Raw genomic sequence first — 21,983 nt, forward strand, 5'->3', positions numbered from 1 at the left:
TGTGTGGTCTAGCGTTGTACTGATAGAAGACGAAGCCCTTTGTGTTGATCAGTTCTGGCCGTTTTTTTCGATTGCTTGCTTCAAACTCATCATTTGTTGACAGTAAAATCAATCGTTGGATCAGGCTGGAGTTGCTTCCTTTACAATACCACCAAACACTCAGCATAACTTTTTGAGCGTCAATGCTGGCCTTACTGCGACCATTTGTTAAGCTTCACCACGCTTGTACCATGATCTTTTTCGCACATTATTGTCGTATTTGATCCATTTTTCGTCTCCTGTTATCATTCGCTTCAGAAATGGTTCGATTTCATTTCGTTTCAGCCAAGAATCGCGGATGTTAATTCGGTCCATTGAATTTTTCGTAGACAATTCTTGTGATATCCAAACATCGAGCTTCTTTTTGTAACCAAAAGATTCACAATTGTTTTTTTAAAAGATTCACAACCGTTTGATGATGAATGTTAAGTTCCTTAGCAATGTCTTGCCTGCTTATGTGACAGTCCTGGTCAATCTTTTCCATAATTTTATCGACTTTTTCAACGATAGTTCGACCAGAACGAGGTGCATCTTTCACCTCGTTAAAATATAGAAATTGGTCCTTGAGAATCGACGATTAATAGTTATAGATTTTACTTGCATCTTTGGAATATTGGAAGGATCAGTGAAAACCATTTTGAAAGCTCATCTGGGCCTAAGAATAGTGAAAGCATGATTGTTTCCAAAATCACTAAATTTTTTCGAAAAACAGCGTGGCGTTAACTTCTATAAAACAATGCTTTCCGATTAACAGAATATCATGAGACCTATTATTACTAGCGATGAGTCTTGGATCTATGCTAACGACCCGCAAACAGACGAATCGGCCAAATATTGTGGCGAAGGTGAGTCGTAGCCGAAAAAACCTTTGACGTGGTTTTTTTCGGTCAAAAATCAAGATTATGTTGATAGCTTTCTTCAATTATCGAGGTGTGGTGCACTTCGAATTCCTATCGATTAGCCAAACTCTCAACAAGGAATACTATTTCAGTGTTATGCATCGATTACGCGAAGCTATTCGCAAAAAGAGGATGGAATTATGATCCGACAACTCTTCGCTTTTGCACCTTGATAAAGCACCGTCGCATACTGCATTGATTATTTGTGAGTTTTTCAACAAAATTTTAACCTATATTGTGTCGCAGCTACCGTATTCGCCTGTCTTAGCTCCGTGAGGCTTCTGGCTATACAGTAAACTCAGACGACCACTTCGGAAAAACCCTTTTGAATCAATTGAAGACACTGAACGTGAATCGCCACGCGCATTGAAGGCTTTTTCTGAATTTGACTTTAACAGCTGTTTCGAGGATTGGAAAAAACGTTGCCGCAAATGTATTGGGTCCAGTTGGGACTACTTTGTGGGGGACGACATAGATTTTGAGGAATAAATTAAGAATATTGAAATTATGAACAAAAATCTTACAATTTATTGCTCATGGTGATAGGTATAAATGATCTGCTTGAGAAGTTGAGTCGATTTAGTCAGTCCTTGAGTCGATCTAGTCTATATATACTTGTATATTGTCGGATTTCAGACCACTATAGAATTGGACTACTATAGCACCTGCCATGCAAATTGAATGATCGGATAAAGTACTTGTATGAGAAACTTTTATAATTGAGTAATTTGACACGGAGTATTTTCCTCCGAAAAAATTGTTCAGATCGGACAACTATAGCATATTAGCTGTCATACAAACTGATTGATCAAACTCAAGTCCTTGTATGAAAAACTCTCTTATTTGTTAAGATGTGTTCACAAAATTTGGTACGGATAGGTGCTCAAGACAATGCTTCAATATCCGAAGGAATTTTTCCAGATCGGACAATTATAGCATATAGCTGTCATACAAACTGATTGATCAAACTCAAGTCCTTGTATGGAAAACTTCTTTATTTAAAAAGATATTTATACAAAATTCGTCACAGATAATTGTCTAAGATAACGCTATAATATCTAAAGAAAATTTTCAGATCGGACAATTATAGCATATAGCTGCCATACAAACTGATCGTTCATACTCAAGTCCTTGTATGGAAAACTTTCTTATTAGTTAAGGTATCTTCGCGAAATTCGGTATAAATTATTGCTGAAGAGAGCGCTATAAAATACCAAGAATTTTTCCAGATCGGACAACTATAGCATATAGCTGTCATACAAACTGACTGCTCAAAGTCAAGATGCACATATTTTTATACCCTATAAAGCTAGAATAAATGTAAATGTGTAGGGTATTACAGTTTCGGTGCAGCTGAAGTTAATGCTTTTTCATATTTTATATATCTTAGCTGCATATGTGTGGGTATACACACATACATTTATGAATGTATAAGTATTTGCATGTCCACCTGCACCACAAATCTCAACAATATGAATGACATTTAATCAACGAATTTTAATACTCAGCAAACATTGTATGCTATACATCTGTTATACACATATTTACATACACATATACACATAAATATGTGCATGTATAATATACCATATGTATAACAACTCACCTTCTACCATATGTATGAAAGAAACGCCTGCAAATATTTTTCCGATTTCTGAAAGCCAATGACTGATTCACTTATGCTTTTTATAAATAATTCTTATTTTCATAGGAACAGATTTCGTTTTTCGTAAATTTGATTTCTAATAATTGATTTTTCGTGCTTTCACAATGCGAGTGCACACACACACGCGCACACATACACATATAGGCTAACCAACTCATAGCGAGAATGCACTGCACATTGCTTTTGGTGTTTGCATTAAGTGGCGTTGTTGTGGATATTGTTGTTGCTAATGTTATAGTTGTTGTTATTGCTAATGTTGTTGTTGTTTTTGCCTTGCAATGAATGGCTATTTTTAAACGCTTCACTTGTACAATTTAATTAATGCCCATTTAATTGTCTTTGTGCCGCAAAAATATCCGCCAATCAGCGTTTGTGTTGCGGCTTTAATTGCAAATCTTGCAAGAAAAAAAATCTATTTTCTTAATTTTCAAATTTCCACACACATACATATGTAGTTATTGTTTTGCAGACAAAGTAGGCAGCTATTAGCAAACCGCAAAAGCACTTGATTGACAATCTACAAGCGAAAAACGGAAATTCTTTTGAATTACAAGGAAATTAGTCGCAGCATTATATTTGTATAATTAAATTATATACCATGATAATTATGTTGCAATTTAAAATTACTGTAATTATAAGCATCTTCAATATGAAACTGAAACGATTGCTTGAGATTTTCCACCATTTTTTGCAGCAATCGGTGGCATATGTCAGCAACAACGCGCTGAATATTCATTCTCAGGCGTCAATTGTCTCGGGCTTAAATGCGTAGACAAGCGAATCTACAAAACAAAAAAAAATTGGTCAGCGGTTTCAAATTACACCGGCCACGCCACAAGTCCACAATATGTGATAATGCACTCACTCAAAGTTTCCTACGACTCGGCAACGGAGTCTTTCCCCCACCACGAATCTCATATCGAATTTGCGCTGCTTTTTATGGCCATTGCAGACCTACTCGTCTCAGTGCTTGTTTCGTCCATCCCACTTATACTTATACTTAAGACTAACCGATCTTAACAGCGTTAGATCTCCGAAATAACTGCCCTTGGCCGGATAAAATCCAAATCAATTCCGTTAACATACAACCGGCTGTTGTGGGAGTTGTCCATCACACTTCTACGATGGCGGTGATGTCAGCCTTTACTCTTACGAGAACATCAACCAGCACTTTCCCAATTAGTAGGCCGGGCATTTCAGTTGCATGCCCTTAAATCGTAATCCGTTTGCAGTGGGTGTCATCAAAAGGAGGGTCTGTCATCCGAGGCTGTTTTCTTCTTTTCATTGTGGGTGTTTTTACGATCCAAACACAAACTTGGGAGGTATGTTTCGCTTTCTCATTTTAGCTTGCCTTCTCGCTTTAGCTCGCCTTTAAGCGGATGCTTTTTGGCTTGGTCTAAGACCGGAAGTCGTGAGCTGCTTGAGCCATATATAACAGAATCATTTCTGGCCACTACGACAATGAAGAAGAAGAAGAAAAATTTCCTGCCACCATGAATCTTCCGCAAACCTTTCTCTCGAACATTCCTAAGGCCGACGCATCAAATGATGTCATTGTCCATGCCTCCGTACCATATAGCAGGACAGGAATGATGAGGAACTTTTAGAGTTCGGTTTTTGTTCGTCGAGAGAGGACTTAACTTTTCAATTGCCTACTCAGTCCAAAGTAGCACCTGTGGGCAAGAGTGATTCTGCGTTGGATTTCAAGGCTGATATTGTTGTTGGTTCCTAGATACTTAGATGAAATTATCTACAACTTCGAAGTTATGACTGTCAACAGTGACGTGCGAGCCAAGCCGCGAATGTGATGACTGTTTGTTAGAAGACAGGAGATATTTCCTCTTGTCCTCGTTCACTGCCAAACCCATATGCTTCGCTTCTTTGTTCAACCTGGAGAAAGCAGAACTAACGGCACGGTTGTTATGGCCAATGATAACAATATCATCGGCGTACGCCAGTAGCTGTACACTCTTATAGAAGATTGTTCCATCTCTATTTAGCTCTGCAGCTCGAAATGTTTTTTCCAGCAATAGATTGAAAAAGTCATACAATGGGAGCCTCCTTGTCTGAAACCTCGTTGGGCATCGAACGGCTCGGAGAGATCTTTTCCGATCTTAACTGAGCTTTTGGTGTTGCTCATCGTCAGCTTAAACAGCCGTACTAGCTGTGCCGAAATACCAAATTCTGAATTACATATGAATTTTAGTACTTAATTTGTTTATATCCTGAACAGGGCATATTAAGCTTGCAACGAAGTTTGTAACACCTAAAAATCCAGAAGGAAACAACGGAGACTTAGTTTCTCAGTTCTTAAGATACTGACCTGAAATTTGCCACATGTCCTTTACTCCTCAAGAAGCTGCTCATTTGTCGGATTCGCCGTTATCGAACTACTATAGCATACAGCTGCCATACAAACTGAACGATCAAGATCAAGTACATATGTATTTATGTACCATTATGAAAACATAGCTTTATTTTAATATACATAAATACATATGTATGGTACATCATATGTATGTATGTATATACATTTTTTTAAACATTAACTCATAAAATATTTCTACCTTTCGTAATCATCTAACGACTTCGCAGGAATCAGTCCAACAGGCATTAATGTCGCCTCTCTTATATAAACCCGAACACCATTAAATTCCAATCAGCGGGTTGTTTACCCCTTAAACATAAACTCAGCGCTTATACATATATATGCAAATAGTTGATATCCACATGCGGAATAACTGTAAATATGCCACAGGTAGTGGTAGGGCTGTTCGCTCACACACCAACTGCCTTTGCTCCCAACGAGAGCGCACAAAGAGAATGTATTTTAAGGTTCACTCAAGCTGTTGTTTGCACCTATCAACATTCGTATAAAATTCACTTTGAATCTGTTAAAATTGCATAGATAAAGCAGCGGCTGAGAATGAGTATATTGGCGCATGCGTTTGTTTAGCGTTGCGTGGTAAAGACCAAAGAGAGAGAGAGAGAAAAGTAAACAGAGTTACAGTGGTTAAAGCAGTGAATGAGTTTCAGTAAAATTTTGTAACAAATATTATATACCATTATTTAGCAAAAATTTACAGTAGTGCGTAAATTATACAGACAAGATCAGGGATTAATGGTAGAAAGAGAGAGTGAGAAGACAGAATTAGTTCTGCACCACAAGATTTACTGAAATTGCACCTAATCGGTCACAATATATATTATTTTAAGCAGAAAAATTACAGATATATTTATGTATAGTTACGGGCAATAAAATAGGTCGCAAAAAATTATATTTAATGCCTTAAAATCTCCGAAAATTTAAAAAAGAAGGCCGATCACCAAAAACGACGGCAAAAGTCTGTCAAAATATTGCAAGATTATCGACGCGCGATGTGTTTAAGTCCGCTGCAGCTGTTCTTCAAAAATTAGGTGCACACATTTTTTCAGGAACAGTAAGGGGACGGCTTGTGGAGAAAAATTTCTTTGGTAGATTGTTCCGAAAGGGGTCAATGCTGAGCAAACGGCATATATGAGATCGCATTCAGTTTCCCAAAAGACACCTCAATTGGGATGGAGCTGAAAATGAAAAAAAAAAATCTAACACCCTATGGTGTGATGAATGCAAAATTAATATGATTGGAAATAGTGGATGGTAGGACGTGGGTTCGACGTCCCAAAAATGAAGAAATGTGTGTTCGCTACACGACTAAGTCCTTTAAACCGCGTGGCGGTAGTATAATGGTTCGGGGCTATTTCTCATGTTGTGGTGTCGGACCTATTTTTTTGGATAAAAGAAAACATGGACCGCCATACATACAAAAACAAATTTTAGACGAAGTCATGATCCCATATGCTGAATGGAATATGATTTTAATTTGGTAATTCCAAGAAAACAATGACCCGAAACATACTTCGAGTCTTTCAAAAAAAATTTTCAGATCATGTTGTTGATGTTATGGCTAGGCCAGATCTGAATCCAATCGAAAACTTATTGAAAACCGTTAAGGAAAATGTCGGACCTACATATTTAAGCAGAATTTAAAACGGGTCCCTGGAGAAAGTTCAAGAGGTCTGATACTCTACTCAACACAGCCTGATAAAATCTATGCCTAGATGCTGTATTATACAATAAAGGGTACTCTACAAAGTACTAACAATTTTGTGTATTGATTCTTTTAAAATATGCATTATGATTGAAGTTTGATTAGAAATACGAAAAGACTTTTTCGACTATACAATATTTCATTGATATTTTTCATTGTACTTCAACAGCATTGTTTTTGTTAGAAAATTTAGTTATTTTCTAATCATAAGACAGATTCTAAATAAAATTGGATACTATACAAAAATATCTTGAAGCAGAAAATTAAATTAAAAAAATCATAAACTTATTCTTTACAACCAAAAATGTTACACACTCGTCTACTTGCTACGCCAACTGGCGCCCTGGGCCCTTTCATGCTCGAAATACACTCCTGGAATAACTACTTGCCTTTCTGTTGTGGGCGCGCTCGCCACTACACACCTTCACGTACACTTGTTCGCTTGCCGCAAACACAACTCAAACGCGCAGCGTCGCTCACTCTCGCGCTCTCACACTTGCCGCTGCGCTCTGCCTTACCGGCGCTCTGGCTGAGCGTATGCTGCCTTGTGGTTTATGAAACGTCATGAATTTACCGTTCAATCAGCCACGCTTGCTCCGCCACACTATACAAACGTACGCATGTAGTTGTTGTACAAACATAGCAGCACACACACGCCAACACCTATGTGCAGATATATTCGCCGCAGAGTGCAAAGAAAAAAGCCAAAATCAAGCAAACGCTAGCCAAAACACTCGCGTACCAACGACTCGGAAGTCAGTCACAATTGGACAGTGTACATTGTAATTATTTTTCGTGAAATCAACCTGCAGCGCCGCGTTTCGTCGTTTCCCATTGCGAGTAGTTTAGCTTTGTGCATTCGATAAACAGAAAAAGCAATAAAAGAAAATCGTAAATAATACTTGTGCGCATACAAATTGTCTCGTAGGCGGAGTATATACTCGGTGAATAATAATAAAAACAGAAACAAAAACAAAAAACACTTGTAGGCCGGCATCTGGACGGGCGTTTCATTGAGGTATGAGCGTTTTCTTAGTGAATATGTTTATTACTCGACACAAGTGCCATTGTAAATGTGTATTTATAATGCATGGACACCATTTTTGTTGCATTTATTACAAAAACAATGGTTTTTGGAAGCAACGAAATGTTGCAATATTTGTTATTCGTTTTTGTGAGTTTTTCATTTTTGCAACGCTTGAAAATTGTAATTCGTTTGTTGTTTGTGTTTTTGCTACATATCTGTCGCTGTCGCTGCTCTCTTCCCCTTGAGCGGCGACGCTAACACATGCACACCTTATATCACAGCGCTTCCCCGCTCAGCTGCGCGTTTGGGTCGCTCTTTCTGGCTTTTCATGCGCGCGGCGAATTCATCTCAGCAGCGACCTCTCCGCTCAGCAGTTACATGCTCATATTATCTCTATGTTATATATATGTATATGTGCTTATGTATATGTTGGTAAGCTGTCTGCTTGCACTCCCATCCGGCGGTGCGCTCCAAGCGTATTACATACAGCTAAGGTACGATGTCTGCAATTGCTCGTGTACTTACACGAATTGCGTTATTGCTGTCGCGTTTCACTGTTGCTTTTGTTGTTAGCATTGTTATTGGCGCTGCTGCTGCTGCTTGCTTATACTTTGCAAGCCATATATGCATATATGTATGTATGTTTGCGTTTGTTCGGCGTGAGCAGACGAGTTGCTGCGGCAACAACGCGCTCGCCACTCGGCCACTATGGATACAATTTTCAATTGCAGGCAAAGCAAAAACAATTACAATCGGCAATGGCTGTGTTGTACTCGCAACGTAAGCGTAAAGTGTATGTGCCTCCCCCAGCCCGGCTGTAGGCATTGTACTGTGGCGCTATTTTAGAAAAAAGTGGGCAAAAATATTGAAAGTTAAGAAAATAAAGAATCAATCGGCTCCATCAAAGTTAAACTGTTGCTGCTGATTAAACTGAGCGGCTACACTTTAGAAGGCTGTAACATGATTTTCTCAAGTAAAAAAATTGAATTAATATCGATTTTTTTTTTCTTATAAAAAATTTAATTTTTATTAAAATTTTTAATATTTTAAAAAATACAAATTTTGCAAGATTTTGCGGAATTTCCAAAAGTAAATATACAAAACTCGCCTTTAACGACGACATTTCTCGTTGACGATAGAACTTCTTACTGAATTTTACAAAAGAAAAAGAAAAAATACGTCTACACGTAGTGGAAGAAGACAAAAAAGTGAAAATTTTAAATTCTGATGAAAATTACACCATGTTTTTCTCTATTTAATAGTTGTAATTGAAAAAGTCCTTTGTTCTTCACCTTTTTAACTCGAAGACTTAAATTTCAATTGTAAAATTTCTCTAAGATCGGTTGAGTTGCTCGCCAGAAATAGAAAGGTAGCAGTAGATTTACTGCTTCGGAATGCAGCCTCCTTCAGAAAAGTGACCATTCACTTAGAAAGCTGGTGGCGATACCAGCCTTGAACTTTTAACAGGCCATTGCCCTTTTGACGTTCTTGCTCTAAGGCTAGGAATTTTACCAGACGCCATCTGCAGCAGCTGTATGGAAGAAGATGAGGTGGAAACAACTCAACACTTCCTTCTTGACTGTCCCGCGTTTGGCAGGTTAAGCCTTAAACACTCGGTAGCGCATAGCTTCAGACATCCCAACAAACTGGATATAATAATTATGAGATAACTGGATATAATAATAATGATATACATTATGAATATAATAATAATGAGATAACAGAGGATTTCTTCTTTTCTATAGCTTCACAAAGAACATATCCTTTTCCATTCATCCATCTAACCTAACCTAACATATACACCTGACCACGAGCGCACAACTTTATAAGGCCGTTTCTCCAAAACTATTACTCGAATTAACTTGAGTATTAAGGACAATATTCCAGAGATGTTAAAGATGATAAACCTTTAAAAATCCATTTTTCGAAGCCGTGAACCCCTTGAAAAAAACTTTTTTCGCTTCACTTAGAATTTAAATAAATGTTTATGCTCTAAGCTAAATATAATATATTCCTCACTTTCTGATCAACCATTTTCAAATTACGAACTATTTTTTTCTCAAAATCTAAGCATAACCAATCTTTAAGAGTCCAATAAGATTCTGTGAACATATGTTGATTGTTGTCTTGAATATAAATTAGACTAATTAGAAACTAGAAACCTACACGTCGCATTATCTACAATAACTAAGACATCAATTACACTCCAGGAAATATTTTTAAATTATAAGTTTTTATAATTTTTTTTTTTTTAATTTCCTTAACATTTACCTTAAATTCTCCAAGCGGCTTTGGGTTGCCTTGAATGCTTGTTTAGAAGTAAAAGACAAGTAAGAAATTTATACAAGACATTTTTGGAAACGTCACTACTTCTAAGTAAGACTAAGCAGGACAATCTCCAATTCCGCACTCCAAAGTTCTTGGAGAGTGCCTCAAGAACTTGTGTGTTGCCGTTGAACACTTCTTTCAGAATGGAAATGAGGGAATAATTCTGTTTTTTCCCATTTTAACATCTTCCATAACTTTCTAATAAGACGTTTTCTCAAAAAGTTTAAATATTTCATTCGAAAACGTTTTTGAATAATTTGCAAAATGTCATCGTTCTTTATTTGAAACGTTAGATTTTCAACATTTACTTTTTGAAGATAATTTCATTTAAATGTTGACCGCGGCTGCGTCTTTTTCGAGCATTTCGGCCGGAATAGCCCGAATTTCTTCGGAAATGTTGTCTTCCAAAGCTGGAATAGTTGCTGGCTTATTTCTGTTTTAGAAAAATAGTCTAAAGGCGTTAAATCGCATGATCTTGGTGGCCAAAGTTTAAATATTTCATTAGAATCGCGAGCTGTGTGGCATGTAGCGCCATCTTGTTGAAACCACATGTCAACCAAGTTCAGTTCTTCCATTTTTGGCAACAAAAAGTTTGTTAGCATCGAACGATAGCGATCGCCATTCACCGTAACGTTGCGTCCAACAGCATCTTTGAAAAATACGGTTGAAAAAATACGGAGAACAATTCATCTCAAGAAATGGACCCGTAAGTTGGCCACCAAGATCAATTTAACGCCTTTAAAAAAGTATGTCTACAGAAATAAGCCAGCAACTATTCCAGCTTTGGAAGTCATGTTTTATGAAGAAAAAACATAAATATACTTAAAAAGTACGTTTCAAATAAAGAACCGATAAATTTTGTATGCATATAAAAAACCCGATAAAAACGAGGTTCTGAGGTTATTTTAACAATTTTTAATTACAATTTTGGGACAAATTATGAATATAAATATATTACATGTACTATCTTATAAAATAATTAATAAGTTAAATTAACATTCACGGTATATTTATTGTGTAGGTTTGTATACCAAAATTAATATACTTGCCTATTTGAAAAAATAAGAATTTCACAGTATATAATAAAAATATTTCCATTTCATCCAAACTTTACCTAAAAATATTGTGCAAAATATTTTTAAACTAAGATTGTTCGCCTACAACCCACCGTGCGCAGCCCCAACACCGTCATCGCTGCCTGCTACTGGTTGCTGCCGCTGTGCGCCTTTTTGGCGTACAACGTACGGACTGCGCTGCGCTGCGCCTGCTTCGTGTTGGCGAAATGAATTTTCTCTTTTTCACATTTGGGGCCAATTTTTTAGTACGAATTGTACTTTGAAGCGAATCGGAGGTGCTGAGCGGGTCTAAACTACCAAAACCAACTACATACCGATCAACCGAAAAAAAATTCACTAAATTTTTGTGTGCTGTAAAGTTGTAAAATTGTGAAATTGTAATTGCAAAAAGCATTGAAAATCAATACGAAGAGCGGCAAGCAATTAAATTTGTGCGATTAAAAAAAGTAAAGAAATTTGCATTGTGGCAAAAGTGGCGATTGTTGCAGCAGTCAGCCAGCGAAGGCAGCTAGCAAGCTAAAAAAGCAAGTGCAACAACAAGTGCAGCAAAGGCATTTGAGTAGAAGAAGCAAATTCCAAAGTAAAAAATAAAAAAGTAAAATAAAATTACAACAAATTTCGCAGTAAAGAGCTGCAAGCTGGCAAAAAAGCTGCAAGGAAGCATTAAAAAAACACCACCAAACACTTGAACCACCACTAACAGCAGTAAGAAACAATTACAACAAATAACAATAATAACAACAACAACTAGCAACAGTGTAGAGACACATACTTATCTATATAAACTTAAGTAGATACACATAGTTATACACACACACATACAAAGACATCTGTATTATATACAAAGCGACTAACAAAAACTTTAAAACTTTAAAAAAATTTAAATATAATAAAACACACACAGCCATACACTTGCATATGTACATACAAACACAAAACATTTGTAAAAAGCAAACCCAGAAAAACTAGCTGAGAAACAACAACAATAACACACACAGACACGCCAAAAGTGCAGTACGAAAGCAGAAAATCTACAAATTCTGTGCAAAATTGTGGAAAAGTCGAAAAAGTGTGTGAATACAAAGTCAAAATCGCAAATCGTTTTTCAAATTCGCTAAATCAAAGTGAAAATTATAAAAAAAAATCAAAGTTTTCCTTGCTTAAAGCGTGTTTTATGCATTAAAGCACGAAATTCTTATCAAAAAAGCAAAGAAGAAAGTAAAATCGCCGCTCCAGCAGCAGCATCAACGGCAACAACCAACAACAACAAAATTGAAATTAAATATCCGCCTCCTCAGCCTCCTCGTACCAATTTATACGTCGGTGTGTGTGTATATGTGTGTTAGCGCGCTTACTTCGTGCATACGTGTGTGTTTGTAAGCCGAAGTTTGCAAATAATCGCGTTTGTGTTTGTAGCGCAGAAAGCGAAAACTGTTTTTCGAAAAAAAAAACAAAACAAAAATAAGGATTGAAAAATTGCATGAAAAACTGCAGCAAAACTTGCAGTCATCGTTGTAGCCTGCAAACTTGAAGTTGTGTTTTCGGTCGAGCTCAAAGCCTAAGCGCGTAAGTGTAGTTGTTGTTACCTGTGTTTTGGTGTATTTACGCTAAACACGCTAATCAATCAGCTAAGAAGTCGGCGTGTAAAGCAAATATACATATAAATTAAAAACTGACGCCCGTCCGTCGGCAAAGTGAAAGTGCAAGAACGTAAAGGTGCAGCAGCAGCCAGCCAAAAGCCAGCAGCTAGGAGCCAAGCGCAGCAGCGGCGACAGTTGAGGAAGACGTGCTTTGAACGGTAATTGAATTATAACACATTAACAACTTCACTTGCAACTAAGTAGAAACATAAGTATTTACATATGTACTGATGTGTATGTATGAAATACATATGTACATATGTACATACATCTGTATGTGCTCGGGTTGTTACTTCATGGCGCTAAGAAAATCATGAAAATTTTAAATAAAAATAAAAAGTGAAAAAATGCAATAAAAAAATATATTTTAAATACAATTTTTTAAATATACAAAATAAAAAATATACCCTTTTGTATGTAACACATGTATACATATGTATGTAAGTATATAATAAAGTAAAAATGTAAGAAAATATAAAAAAAATTAAAATAAAATAATAATAAATGAAAATAATAAAATGGAACTTACATAACTATTCAAATATGCAAAATATGTATTAAAAATCAAAATATTTGATATAAAAAAATTTTAAAATTATAATTACACGGTTTTTACAACAAAAATTCTGTTTAGAATTAAATTTCTGTTAATAGTAAAAATTATAAAAATTGCAGTTTTTGTAAAACAAATAAAATTAAAATATAAAATTGTAATTATAAATATTAAAAATAAATTAAGAAAGAATGAATAATATATAAAATAAACACAAATTAAATTTAAAATAGTATAATAAGTAATAAGAAATAAAAATATAATTATAATTAATCTAAAACTAATATATTATAATAATAAAAATAAGAATAAAATAAATATTGTGGAAAAATAATATTAATTTATAAAGTAAAAAAAAATAAAAGAGAAAAAATTAAATATGAAGCAATACAACTAAAATTAACAAAAAAAAAAAACTAAATAAAAATAGTAGTTTTTAATAACCTATAATTAATATACTATTAAATGAAAAAAATTATACGAATAAAATAATAAAATAGAAAATGTAAAAATAAATAAAAAATAATTATTTTTTTATCATCTTAGTAAATAGTTATGATTTAATAATCTAAGTAAATTATTAAAATATAATTATTTTTTTTATATATAATATAATATAAAAATAGCAAAAGTAAAATTATGATCGAAAAATAATATTAATTTATAAAGTAAAAAAAATAAAAGAGAAAAAATAAAATATGAAGCAATACAACTAAAATTAACAAAAAAAAAATATAAATAAAAATAGTAGTAATTTAATAACCTATAATTAATATACTATTAAATGAAAAAAAAAATTATACGAATAAACTAATAAAATAGAATATGTAAAAATAAATAAAAAATAATTATTTTTTTTATCATCTTAGTAAATAGTTATGATTTAATAATCTAAGTAAATTATTAAAATATATAAAATTATTTTTTATATATAATATAATATAAAAATAGCAAAATTAAAAATATTATCGAAAAATAATATTAATTTATGAAGCTAAAAAAAGATTAAGACAGTAAAAATAAATATGAAGCAATGCAACGAAAATAATTAAATAGTTTAATAAATAATATGTAATATAATTTTAATTTAGTAATAATTCAATAACCTAAAATTAATATATATGAAGAAAAATAACACGCCTAAAAATAAAAAAATTAATACATACATATGTATGTATATAGTATTATAAAAATAATATGAAGAAATTTAAAAAAACTGGAACAACAAGTGAAAAAAAATAAAATAGCTACATAATAGTAATTTAGAGAGTAATAATTTAAATAAAAAATATAGTACCTACAGAGTATTAAATAAAAGTAATAATTTATTAACCTAAAATTAATATATAATAAATATTAAAATAGAAAAGCAGGATTTATTGCAAATGAAGAAAAAATAATACGGATAAAAATAATATTTTAAATACAATAAACTATATTAAAAATAGTTTGACGAAATTATATGAAAGTGCAATAATAAGTGAAATGTGGATTAAACATGTTTTATTTAAATAATTAAATTAAATTAAAAATAAATGCTTGTGATCGTGCTACAAAACAAAATTGAAAGCAAAAACGACAAAAATAAATAATCAAAACAAAAATAATAATAATAAAGAAATAAAAAAAAATAATAATAACAAAGAAATAAAAAAAATAATAATAACAAGTAACAGTAATGGCCAAAGAAAAATGCAAATCAATTTCTTTTTAAACAAGAAAGAAAATAATAATAATAATAAAATAAGTAATAATGAAATAAATGATAAAAATAAAACAATAAAAGAATACAATAAAAAAAAAACATTAACTTCTGCTGCAAGATATAATACCTTTCACAGGCACACCTTTAATATCATAAAACGGTATAAAAATATCTTTATCTTGTTTTTAAACGATTTGTTTGAATGGCAACTACAGGGTTTCCCAACAAATGTGATTATGATTCCTTTTCAAACAAAAAAACACTATTTGTTTAGAAAATTTAAATGTTCTTCAGTTATTGTGAAGCACAATCGATACAATTACGCTCTGCATACAACGTCAGTCAAGTGGCCTCCACGACTTCTTTTGCAGTAATGAGTTCGATGAACCCAATTTTCTATTACTTTTTCCACTAAATCAAGTCGTATGTCATGAATAGCATGTACAATACTGATTTCTAAAGCTTGAAAAGACTCTGGTTTTTTGCTAAAGACCAATGACTACAAATAACCCCACAAGAAGTAGTCTAATGTTCTTAAATCAGAACTTCTTTTAGGTCATTCAATGTTAAAATTTCTTGAAATAATCGTATCTCTAAACTGTTCTCACAATAATTCTGTTGTTGCACGTGCTATGTGGCACGTAGCACCGTCTTGTTGGAACCAGATGTTGTCAAGCTCAACTTCTTCCAATTGCGGCTATAAAAATTTGATTGTCGTCGATCTGTAGCGCTATCCATTGACAGTAACGGTGTCACCAGCCTCTTTTCGAAAGCAGTACGAACCGATGATAAATAAATTTTACACAATTTTCTTGATATTTTAATTATAACAAATCTTGTCCATTTACCACAGATAATTTGAATGAAATATTGCCAAAATAGTCTCCTTTTGCGGTCATTGGAACATATTCATGTCCGGCATTAGGAATTGTTTTTGTATGATAATATTAATGAAAATCTTGCATTCATGAAATTTGTCGAGTTATGGGAGATGTTTGGTAATGAGTACTGTCCGCGTATAGGAACTTCAAGTTTTGTTCATAAAATTTGTCCGGTTATGGCAGATGACCGGCTATGAGGACTGTTCGTAGTGTGAAATTTCACTGTAAACTCCTTTGTTTTTCCAAAAAAGTTTTTTACTGCACTTGAAATATTTTCCACCATACTGACTTTAACTGTTACGCACCACCCACTTCTGGAAGAAAAACAATTTATTTTACAACCCTCTCAAGTACAATATAATTTCTTTATACTACTGCTGTATTTACTATACATAAATGTATGTATGTTTGTATTTATTTAGTACATTCATTCACCATAGATAAAAGCATCCCTGCTGTGCTGCAACGCAACCTCACAGACTTTCTAAATCACTTTTTTTGCTGCTGTCATTTATTGTTAGAGGACGAAGGTTAAATAAAATGTTTACTGACAAGCTTTTATGTTCTTACAAAAGTATATAGAAGCATATATACATATGTATATCTTTGTAAATAATTTATTTTTGTATAAGCTTTAAATTTTACGAGTTAGATGACGCATATAATTGCTTGTGTTGAGGAGAAAGCTGAGAAAACTCATATTTAAGAGTCTTTATATAAACAATTTCACTAATTTTGTTAGAAAAAATATTTTTCTGTCGAACAAAAGTTAGTAAAAATTAAAGTTCTAGCCGTTCTTAGCAATTGGTTAGTATTTGTTTCTAAAAAAATATATTTCTGTCGAACAAAAGTTAGTAAAAATTAAAGTTCTAGCCGTTCTTAGCAATTGGTTAGTATTTGTTTCTAAAAAAATATATTTCTGTCGAAAAAAAGTTATAAAAATTTCTAGTTCTTAAATTGGTTAATTTCTTTCTAAAAAAAATATTTTCTGTCTTAAAAACAATTACCCCTTCTTAGCATTTGTATTTTTTATATAAAATCTATCTAAATTTTCTGCATATTTTAGTTCCTCAAAAATATATTCTATTTTCAAAATCTACAATGCCAACTGAAGTCATTTTAAATTCACTTAAAATATTTTCTTACCATTTTTTTCACCACAACCCTCCACTCTGTTTATTTAAAGACCAATTTAACATCTCATCCCATTTTCACCCTGCTCTAAGCCTCTACCTTTGTACTGCCTGCGTTCTGTACAAAAATTGAGCACCACTTACATGTTTACTGAGTATGTATAAATCTAGAAAATACACTTTAAAGCTTCGCAAATAACTCTCCACTCGTCCCACCGGCTGCGCTTGCTTGGAAAAACTAGTTTTTCTATTATTTACAGTCGCGAATAATTGTTGTCGAACCAGTCTTCTTGCCGTCGGCGCACAGTGTAATGACCAAATGTCTCATCTAAGTGCATATTTACATACTTTTAGTGCTTACATATGTACATATATACAGTGGTCTACACAAAGCGTATTGTTGTCTGTCTGAAGGCAGGAAAATAAAGTTTGCAATTTTATTGCAGTTTTATCAGCTTCTGGTCGTTAAAAGAGCACGTGAATCGTTTTTTTTTAGTAGACTGAACTTGATTTTGGTTTAGTAAAATGCTTAGAGACTCGAAAGTATAATTTTCCAGACGAGTATTATAACTGTAACCTATAGTGCTCTCATAGTTTTTTTACAGTTTCAAGATTTCGAGTCAAAAGTTAGGTTAGGAATAAAGAAAAAGCATTGAAATATTGACTGAAATTGGAAGTTGCTTATAGTCTCAGTGCTACAGATTTCAGACCCTCTCAACCAAGGTTGCTACAGTAGTGCGGTTTTCGGTTGGCTAACTTCTTTAGAAAACTATGTAAAGTTGGAGCTAGCAATCTCGGTTCTTAGTAGGCTCGTTACCTTACATGTATTTCTATGTTGAACGAGAGATTGAAGTGTGTCTTAGACATTTTGCTAACTTCTACAAGAGAATACATGACTCGCAATGCCCCAGTTGGTTTCACATATTGCTAGCGTAAAAACTTTGTAAAAGTGTTAAGTACAGATGAGGCTGGCTATATTTTCTTATTTCAGAGCACTAGTTAACAAATCTTGAATTCGGAGGCATATTTAAACGATTGGATACTTGGAATTCTAATATTAACTGAGTAAACTTGGTCAGAACGACTCGTATATTGCTATATAAGAACCATAGACGTTACAAACGAACCGAACTGTCAAACTTTCGTAGTAAATGTAAAGAAGATCTTCCACTTCTTTCATTTATCACGTCACGAACTATTGTATTTTTCAGTCAAACGTGTCATGATGGTGATCATCAGCTCAAGAACTCGGACAGGTCTTCACTTGCTGCAATTAAATTCTCCAATTACTTCTGTCTGAGTTCGCCAGCATCTTGCTAGAGTTCGTCAGCGCTTTAGCATCCTGGTCTTCAGCATTAAGCAATCTAAATTATTTCTGGATCTACTCAAAAGAGATTTTCTGTTTCTCACCGGGGAAAAAGTAAAAGTAAAGTAAATAGACGACCTTGTGGACTTTGTAGTCTCTATAACTTTCATTATGGCTGCTATGCCTAAAAAAAGACGTTATAAACATCCAATAATTGCTGTAATGGCTTTGTAACTTACAAGTTCTGATCTTCAGAGGCAGGATATCGGTTCTAAACGGTAATCCTTTTTGAGGTTCCCTTAAAAAGAGGGAACCTCGGCCTTAAGAAAAAAAACAGAAACTTCAAATTTAATTGGGAATGTTTATTATCATTCGAAAGAACATTCTTCGGCATTTATTTTTTTGAATATTATCTCTTTCAAATGTTGGCCGCGGCTACGTCTCAATGTTCCATTCGTTGAGTCAAATTTTCGATGACTCGTTCGAGCATTTCGACTAGTAACTGGCGAATGACATGCGTCTTGTTTTGCTTCAAGGTCTGAATCGAAGCGGTTTTGTCCACATAGATTTTAGACTTTACATATTCGCACAGGAAAAAAAAACTAACTGTGTGATATCACACGACCAATTGACGGGTCCAAAATGAGAAATTATTTACTCACCGAAGTGTTTTCTCAATAAATCCACTGATTGATGCGATGTGTGTGAGGTGGCGCCGTCTTGTTGAAACCAAATGTTGCCGAGATCACGAGCTTCAATTTTAGGCATCAAATAATCGGTTATCATGGCGCGATAACGGTCGCTATTGACAGTTACGTTCTCAACGGTTAAGTTTTGAAGAAATATGGACCAATTATTCCATCGGCTCACAAACCACGCCAAGCCGTTATTTTATCTGGAGTATTTTCATGTTGCTCTACGTCCCAAATGCAGCAAATTTGCTTATTAATATACCCATTGAGCTAGAAAGGGACCACATCGCAGAATGAAATTTGGCTCGAAGACGTCGAATCATCTTGGAACTTTTCAAAAGCCCATATTTTGTACGCTTTCAATGCGAGATCTCGAAGTAAAGTGCGCCAAGTCGTTCCATACGTCAGTCCGAGCTGCTGCGAACGGCGCCGAATCGACTCTCCACGGCCTTCGTGGCTACGGCTGCTGTTTTTTCTTTACTGCGTGCTGGACGTGGTCAATTCGGTCGAAAATTATCTAATAATGAATGCTGGGTTTCAAGATGGGCAATGGTGTTGCGAATAGTCCGCTCAGTATTATGTTGAGCTAAGCTCGCGAGACACATTCTTTACAAAAGATGACTGATATAGTTCGAGTGTTGACAACTTTGGTAACCCTTGAATCAGTGGAAATGCCTGAGCTGATTGACTTTTCTACTTTCATCTGGTTAAATCAAATCCGTGAATTTTTCCTTTTGAAAACCGACTAATAACAAAAGTTAAGACCGAATATTTTTTCTTCTATGGGCAAAGTCAAGTCCTTCTTTGAGGTTCTTGGAAAAAAAAATGCTTTAGTAATATATAAGCGAACCTCACTTCGTATATAACGGGAATAGGCTCATACTCATGCCATACCAAATGGACTTCTATGTCCTACTAGACAGATTCAAGCACTCGTCCCACAATTTATAGCCAAAATTAAACCCCATTTTCTATTATTATGTTCTTGTACCAAAAGTTAGGTTAGAAAATGTGATAATACTAATGTCATTAGCTACAATAAGATCAAACATACATACATATAAGGGTTAAATTCATGCTATACACTGAAAGAAGAAGAAGAAGTAAAAAGAAATGAATTATTTACCTTCGCAGCATTTCACCACTTTTGTAAAATCATAGCTACGTCGTGTAAATTAATTAACCCTCGCATAATCAGTAACGCCAACGCCAACGGCATACCACAGGCGGCAGTTTGATAAACGCGTTTGCAAAAGAATTCAACACAAAACCAACAAGAAACCGAAAATTTCACAAAAGTTGCTCTTGAGTGCTCTTAGCATAGTTTGCGCTCTCGCGCTTACGCACTAAGCGCTCCCTTAGCGCTGCAAACGAAGCTATACGAGTAACAGCAAGCAGCGCTGTTACAAACGAGCAGCGGCAGGGGTAACAACGCAGGGGCAGCAAGCGCAGAAAGAAAGCAAACGACAGGAAAGGAAGCGAAAAGAAGCGACGCAGGTGGAAGCGGAAAATGACGATTTGTAGGAAGTATGCAAAACTACATACGTTCGCTTATCGGCAAAAAGGTGAAAGAGGAATTCGTTTCCAAGCGGCGAGCGAAGCGCTTGCGAGACTGTGTGTGTTTGTCTGTGAGTGCGCGCTACGCACTAAGCAGTGCATGTACGTTAAGCGCGCTTATCGGCATAGCGCGCTTCGGCAGTTTGAGTTGCGTGGAGATAAATCGCAAGCGCGTGCATATACAATTGCCCAAACAACACAAAAGCCACCCTCTTGCAGTCGGCTTGTTGACAATTTTCCTAACAGCAACATTGCTCAGTGCAACCCTAAAAAGTATTGCTTTGCTTGTCAGTAACAACATGGGAAAAGCTCTGCTCTCCCACGCAATGCTCACTATCTGCTTCGTGTCTTGTGTCACAACGGCAGTGATAACGCTAGTCACTGCTGTGCGCATAGTGCGCGCTCTCATTGCAACTTCCTTAAAAGTCAAGCGCACGCACACACACACGCGCGCGCTGACAACTCCCACAACTGCTTACACTCCGCTCGCACGCGCGCTCTGCTGCACACCCCCAACCGACACTTGCCGCACACACACTCAGCTGCATTTGAGGGTTGTTCGCTTCAGCTAACTTCGCTTGCTCGACTGCCGCAATGCCTGCTGTTGTTACTGTGCGCTTTTACTGCGCATGCTTCACCTGCACAAGAACAACAAGCACAGCACAGTTGGTATGCTTACGATGTTCGTTGACGCTGCGCTGGCAGCGCCGTCGACTGTTTGCCCTTTTCGCTTGTCGGCAGGCTGTGCATTTCGGAAAAGTGGAGACCACCGTCCAGAAAAGTGTCAGCAACGCCGTCAAGCAGACGTAATTGTCGAGCAGCAAATTTCGTTCACGCCAAAAATTCATCAACAGTCAACTAAAAAAAAAGAGTTCTTTCTAAACATATTAGAGCGCAACGCAATTCCGGAAGCAGTGCAAAAAGTAATAAGCGAAAAGAATACCGTGAAAAAGCATACGTGAGCTTGTAACAAAGCGTGCGTGGTCAAGTAGCTTTTTGTCAAAAAAATAATACCCAAAAACCAAAAAAAAAATCATCAAACGTGTGCAAATAATCATTACCAAGCGGAAAGTTTGCAATTTGAGCCAAAAATTAAACAAAATTAATTTCAAAAATTCCAAAAAAAAAAAACAAAAAACATATCTCAACGTCAACTCAGCAGGCCTTGAAAGTTGCGTCGCTGTCTAAAACTGAAATTCAATTCAATTTGAATTACAGCAAAATAATACAAAAAATATCTAGTACGCTTCAGCTCAGCAGTTTTCCGTCTTTTTAGTCGAAAAAAATTCAGTTTTCGCACAAAAGCCAAAGCGAACGTCAACGCGAATTCGCCAAAACAAAAATTTTCGTTTCAAACCAAAAGTGAGTATTTAGCGTTTTTTTGTGTAAC

At 35.0% G+C, this 21,983-nt stretch overlaps 1 protein-coding gene across 11 annotated transcripts in view; it reads left to right on the top strand.

Annotated features, from left to right (window-relative positions):
- The first annotated feature begins 7,461 nt into the window (after window positions 1-7,461).
- Window positions 7,462-21,983, top strand: part of LOC126755508 (heterogeneous nuclear ribonucleoprotein L) — a 309,695-nt gene continuing 295,173 nt past the window's right edge. For 9 of the 11 annotated variants that reach the window (XM_050468130.1, XM_050468134.1, XM_050468135.1 and 6 more), the window contains exon 1: window positions 11,370-12,924. The gene's annotated coding sequence lies outside the window, so the exon portion shown is untranslated. Of the gene's footprint in view, window positions 7,714-11,369; window positions 12,925-21,370; window positions 21,956-21,983 lie in introns of those variants that run through there. The other 2 variants (XM_050468132.1, XM_050468131.1) reach the window with 2 other exon arrangements.

This window comes from Bactrocera neohumeralis, chromosome 4 (assembly GCF_024586455.1).
Source record: "Bactrocera neohumeralis isolate Rockhampton chromosome 4, APGP_CSIRO_Bneo_wtdbg2-racon-allhic-juicebox.fasta_v2, whole genome shotgun sequence".
NCBI lineage: Eukaryota > Metazoa > Arthropoda > Insecta > Diptera > Tephritidae > Bactrocera > Bactrocera neohumeralis.